Source organism: Gossypium hirsutum, chromosome A10 (genome assembly GCF_007990345.1).
Source record: "Gossypium hirsutum isolate 1008001.06 chromosome A10, Gossypium_hirsutum_v2.1, whole genome shotgun sequence".
Lineage (NCBI taxonomy): Eukaryota > Viridiplantae > Streptophyta > Magnoliopsida > Malvales > Malvaceae > Gossypium > Gossypium hirsutum.
The window spans coordinates 111,244,254-111,250,691 of record NC_053433.1 but is presented as its reverse complement, the minus strand read 5'-3'; the positions used below and the strand labels follow the sequence as shown (position 1 = coordinate 111,250,691).

General features: G+C 29.2%; 1 long non-coding RNA gene across 1 annotated transcript; it reads right to left on the bottom strand.

The window, feature by feature from the left end:
* Nucleotides 1–781: 781 nt before the first annotated feature.
* Nucleotides 782–1,278, bottom strand: LOC121207715 (uncharacterized). Its single transcript, XR_005902837.1, has 2 exons — nt 1,043–1,278; nt 782–901 (listed from the first exon to the last, which is right to left on the bottom strand). It is a non-coding gene; the product is annotated as an uncharacterized lncRNA (long non-coding RNA).
* Nucleotides 1,279–6,438: the final 5,160 nt, after the last annotated feature.

Genomic DNA, 6,438 nt, shown 5'->3' with positions numbered 1-6,438 from the left:
AAGTATGTATATTTTTGTAAAATTTATTTTCAATTTGTTGAGAAATATTTATTTTGATGTTTTTAGTATTTTTGATGTATTGTATATTTTTTAAAATTATATAATAAATAATATAAAAATTAATATGGGTGGACCAAGTCGGACTTGTATTTTAGCATTTTTATTCGGGTCGGGTTTTGGAAAAATTTTAGGCCTCTTTTTCGGGCTAGGCCGAGCCCAGCAAACAGACCTAAATTTTTAGTTGAGCCCGACTCGACCCATTCTCACCTGTATAATTTAAATAGGTTTTAACAATTAATGTAAAATTGAGACTACTTTAAAATAAGAAATAAATTGAAAAAAGAAAAAGGTTTTTGACTGGATTATTTTGAAAATTTGATACTTTCATGGGGTAAAAATAGAAAAATAAAATATTTTGGCTGCATGCATACTAAGGGTTTCAAACTTAGAACCTATAGATAAACTAAAGCGTTGCCACTAAACTAATAAAGTCATTATTACTAATTATTTAACAAAAATTATTTTTAAAGCATTTTAAGTTATCTTACTTTATGTGCTAGAAAAAAAGAAGAAGAGAAAATGCGATTATTAACTCACCATCCTAATTACATACCAATAATTAATTGAAAAATCTTAATTAGAAGACTCCCAAAATTTTTAGAAAAATAATAATAAAATTTCAATTAAATTGATAATTAATTGAATTATAATAAAAAAATATAGATAATAAATAAGTAAAATTTAGAAATCAGCATAAATAAAAATTAAATGTAAACATGAAGACATAATTGTTGTAACCATTAAATTCCAAAAGTGATAAGATTGGAAAAACTTTATCATCTTTTATCTTTTCGGGGTAATACATGAGTAAACGCCCCTTCAAATACGTCACCTAGGAACCCTAAACAACATAAAAAAAATGATGATGTGGCTCTTAGAAACACTAAATCGAACATTAAAGTTCAAAATAAAAAGATGAAAAACCCCGTAAAATTTTCCAAAAAGAAAAGTTATATCAACATGGAAAACCTTGAAATTTTACCAGCTGACGAAGTTATTATCCATGGATTGACACTCTATTGGGTGAACTATGCACTCGGATATTTCAGTAAGGAAGCGAATCACCCTTCATTATCACCCTCCATCTTCCTTATTCTTGATGCCATTTTAGCCTACTTCACTCCACTTTGTCATTCAACTTTCCCATGATATTCTCAAAGAGTTTTGGTATTTGTTAGGGAAAAACGGAAACCCTCAAATTCTTCTCCGAAAGTAGAGATTTTCAAGTCATTTTCAAGTTGGAGCTATAGTTACAAAGCCATGTTATATAATCATTTTTTTTATTTTTATTTTTATATAATTGTATATGTATCTTTATCTATTTTATGATTTATTTTATATTTCTATGCGAGCATTTAAAAAAAGGGTAGAGGAAACATTTCGATAGGGTAACATTGTGTCAAGTGTATGTGTGTAGGTGTGTTAAAACGTTTATTGAATTAAATTACCATTAATTGAATTAACCGAATTAAATAATTCTTTAATAGTAACATAATCGAATTTAAAAAAAAATTAACCGAATCAAAATATTTCGGTTAGTTAACTGAAATTTATAATTTTTTGTCTTTTGTTTAAAACAAGTATAAAACATATAAAAAAAATACATTGATAATGTTCATTTGTTTTGAAAGTTAACCAAAATTTTAGGTCTTGAAACTACATAATTATTAAGTTCGGCTAATTACCTAATTTTGAATTGAATTAATTGATAACTGCAATTCCAAAAAACTATTAATCGACTTCCAATCAAACTAAGTTCAGCCACCAACTGATTAACTAAATTAGATTGGTTCGACTGATTAATTCGATTTTAACCGAAGTTTGAACACCCCTATATGTACGCATGCTATATATAGGCTATATATGTATCATTAAATGGTAGGTTTGATGAGTTATGGTGGACCCTAAACATAGGGGTGGCACCAAGGGGTTGGTAGTAGCTCTCGTCTCCTCTAAAATGTAAAATTTTACTTTTTTTTAAGTTTTATAAATTTTAAATTTAGTAAAAAGTAAAATTACACTTTGATCCTCCAAATAATAAAATTTTGATTTAGTCCTTTAAAATTTATAAAGATAGAAGGTATTAAAATTATGAAATTGCATTTTAACTCTCATAGAAATATACAACTTAATCCCCCCTCCCCATTGGCTTCGCCCTTGCCTTGACACATGGCATTGGGAAGTATGGAAGTAAGGGCGAAGCCAGAATTTTTTTTAGGGGAGGCCAAAATTAAATTGTAATTTTTATGACAGTAAAAATGTAATTTCACCATTTAAATAGCTTATATCTTTATAAATTTTAAAGGACTAAATCAAATTTTTATTATTTTTAGAGGGGGCCAAAGTGTAATTTTATCTTTACTAATTATTCAAGTATTTTTTTAACCTAATTAATATTTAGATACTTAGATATTATAATTATTAAACTTTATTTTACCAAATTAACATTTAAAATGCTACTTTTTATTAATTTACCAAATTAAACTAAAAACGTTACTAGATATATCATTAAAAAATTATATATCCTATAAAACAAATCAATTTTTAAAAAAATTTTGGGGCCAAATAATTTTTTTTCCTTTTTTAAACATTAATTATAATATTAAAATAAAATTTGAAAACTCAAAGGGCCTAAAATTTTTTTTACAAAATTTAGGGGAGGCGAGGACTTACCAACCCTTGAATTTGCCCTTAAATACAAGAGACAAATGTTAATGACCATACAAGGTGTAATCTCTAAGCTAAGTGTATACTTCACAGTGTACTTCTTTGGTTAAAGTAGTTAAATTGACGAGATCCTCTAACCTAATTATGGTGATTGACTTTATGAGCTCCTTTGTGTATGACATTTTTTTCTTATAATTATATATTAAAATATGAAAAGAAAAAAAGTATTATAGAGAAATAGATTAAAATTAGAAAGAGAAGACAAAACTAATAAAAATATGTTTAAATAATCATAGTCCGTTCAATTTATTTGATTTGTAGATGATGAAAAATATAAAACTATCGTCTAAATCTCGAATATTGGCAACATTTGTGGTCTTATGGTGGAATTTTAGGTGGTACCTGTACAAGCCCAATTTTGAGCCCAGAACCCCTAAACTCACTAAGCCAATAACCCCAAAACCTACTAAACCCAGACCTAAACTCAAGCCCACTAAATACCCACTACACCCAAAACAAATAACCTACCCAAATCACCCCAAAGACCTAAACCTACCCATGCCACACACACAACAAAAGAAAAAGCTAAGGAAACCCTAGCCGTTCAGCACATGCTCCCCATCCCATCCACCGTCTTTGTTGCAGCACCGCCCCATCAAGTCCACCGCCACAAGCACCTGCAATGCATTAAACAAGAAAAGACAGAAAGCAAAGGATGGTGGTAGTGTAAACGGTTATATAAGCCCGAACATGCAATGTAAAAAGGGTCTCTTTTTTTTCTTTTTGATTCAAAAACAAAGAACATTAATAAAAATACAAGGGAATAACATCGTAAAAAAAGAGGCTTCAATATACTAAATCATCAGCAAGAAACATCAAAGGCCGAATCGAAGGTCTTGTGCCTTTTTATCTTTTTTTTTATCTTTTTATTTTTTCGACTTTACTATATAATCTATATTCTATTAAAAACAATACATATATTACATATATATACATTAAATAAAAAAAAACTAAATTTTTACCCTTTTTTGGAATTTCGGCCACCGTACAGGCGGCGGCGCACGGCGGAGCCACGGTGGGGGGTGGCCGGATCCCTTGGCCGGTTCTTGGTCTTCCCCAGTGAGAAAAATCCCCCTTTTCCCCTTTTTTTTTCTCAAACGCAGGAAGAATGAAATTTTCAAAATTTTTTTGCCTTTTATAGGCCTTTGAAACGGCAGCGTTTTGGGGAACCCTCCCCAGACGCAAAACGACGTCGTTTTGGGGAGGGAACCCGACAAACCGACCCGAGATGGCTTGGGATCCGCGTGTTTTTTGACCAAGGGTCTATTTGAACCCTTGGTCCTTTCGCTCTTTGAGGCTATTCCAATGCGGTCCTTTTTGCTTCTTTAATTTAGCCATGATTTGTTTATTCTATTGCAATTTAACCCTCGAACCCCATAACTGACGAACCAACGAACGGCGCCGCTTAGAAAGGATGGATTATTTGCTCCTTCAGGCTCTCCTGTTTGCTCGCTTGTTCAAATCAGTCCCCTTCTCCTTTTATTTATTTTAAAATTCGCCTCTAAGATTCTGCTTTCAATCCAATTTCGTCCTACCTTTATTTAATACTTATGTATATATGGTATACAGTATTATTAATAGTTTAATATTATTGTTTTTTTATTAATGTATTTTTATGTTATATATATTCATTTGATGTATATACATTGCACTACGCAAATATGTATTAGCATTATTATGTACATTTGTTCCTTTTAAGTATTATAAATATGTATATATGTATACTTTATGTATATTATGTATATATTTTTATATTTTTATAAATATTATATGTATATATATTTTTTAATATATTATGTATATTGTGTACATACTATCATGTACTCATTTTAACATAAATGTATATATCTAGGTAATATCATTAATATTTATTTTTAAACATTATTATCATTTTTAGCGTGTATATACTATGTAAATATTTTAAATATTGCATTTTATTATGTATACATATACGGATATATTTTTTTATATATTGCGTGTATATATATATTTTAATATTGTATTTTTATTGTTATACATATACCTTAATACTATATCATTTATATATTTTCATTTCTCATGTTATCTTACGTTTATGTTTTAAACTATATCTTGTATACTAATATCATGCACATCATTTTTCATTATGTTTTTTATATATATATATTGTAAATATCATATTATTCATATTTTTATAGCTATTATGTGCTTATTTCACATATGTATTCCGTACATATATTTTTAATGTTATATATACTTTTATTTCTATTATTACGTATAAATTTTAATACCATATATATTATTATCATTCTATGCTATTATTATTTATATTATTATTTTTGTTATCGTTTTCGTTTTCGTTATCATTGTCATTTTTATTTTTATTTTGCCATGTTTTATTTATTTTTATTCGATCATTTGCCTTATGCTCGTGTTTTATGTTTTTATATTGCTAGCCTTGTTTTCATCTTTTTATAATCGCTTATATCATTGTTATTGATACTGTCGCACTTATTATTGTGTATTAGCACCATGATTTGGTTTTATGTTTTACAATAAATCACATCATATTTTTCACTCAATACCTTAAAATAATTCCTTCATAAAAGTGATATTCCGTATTTGGTAATTCGAGACAATCGTGCCCTAACTTACTGGGTTTCGATTTTTCTCATTTAACCTAAATAATGAAATACTCTTTTAAATCGCTATACGAGTTTTGAAAAATGCTTATTCTCGAAGATGCGAAGTGTTGTGCCCTAACTTACCGGGTATGACATTTTGTCACCTCGAAATAAGAATTTGTTTTAAAATAAAGGCGATATTCGGCGTTTGAGAATTCGAGAAAACGTACCCTAACTTACTGGGTTTCGATTTCTCTCGTTTACTTTAAATAATCAAATACCCTTTTAATAAAGTAAAATACGCAAATTTTATATAAAAGGCAAGCTCGCTTTCGAAAATTCAAGATGTCGTGTCCTAACTTACTGGATGTGACATTTCATATTTTGAGACGAGAAGGTCTTTAACACTTGAGCTTTTTTTATAAAGAAGGATCGTATTTCAAAATTCTTTCAAGTTTTTAAATTTTCGACACTAAGACACTAATTAATCAACTAGGTACCAATTTTGGGCGTATCGAGGGTGCTAATCCTTCCTCGTACGTAACCGACTCCTGAACTCGTTTTCTGAATTTCGTAGACCAAAAGTTATCGTTTTAGTAAATCTTAACTTTTATTAAAATGATTAATTTAAGGTGATCCAATCACACCTCATCAAAAAGGGATTGGTAGCGACTCTCGTTTTTTCATTTTCAAAATCCAAGTCGATTCCCATTTTTCAAAAAAATGGTTCCGACAGTACCATTGTGCCTTGATTATGGATTACATACAGTGCTGTTATGGAGTTAATTTTAATGGCTTGTTGAACGGCAGGTAGTTGTGCTGCCGCCTTGTGGTCCATATGGATTGCAAGGAACAAGGCGGTGTTTAATGGCCGATCAGTCACTATTGATGAGCCCATGTTCACTGTCGGGTTTCTCAACAATTTTTTGATTTAATAGCAAGAATATTTGTTTGTGCTATGAAAATTTAAGTATCCTACCCTTATCTCTAATTATCAATGTTTGAATCTAACATCATTTTTTAAAATAAGCATTAAAATAAGCAGATC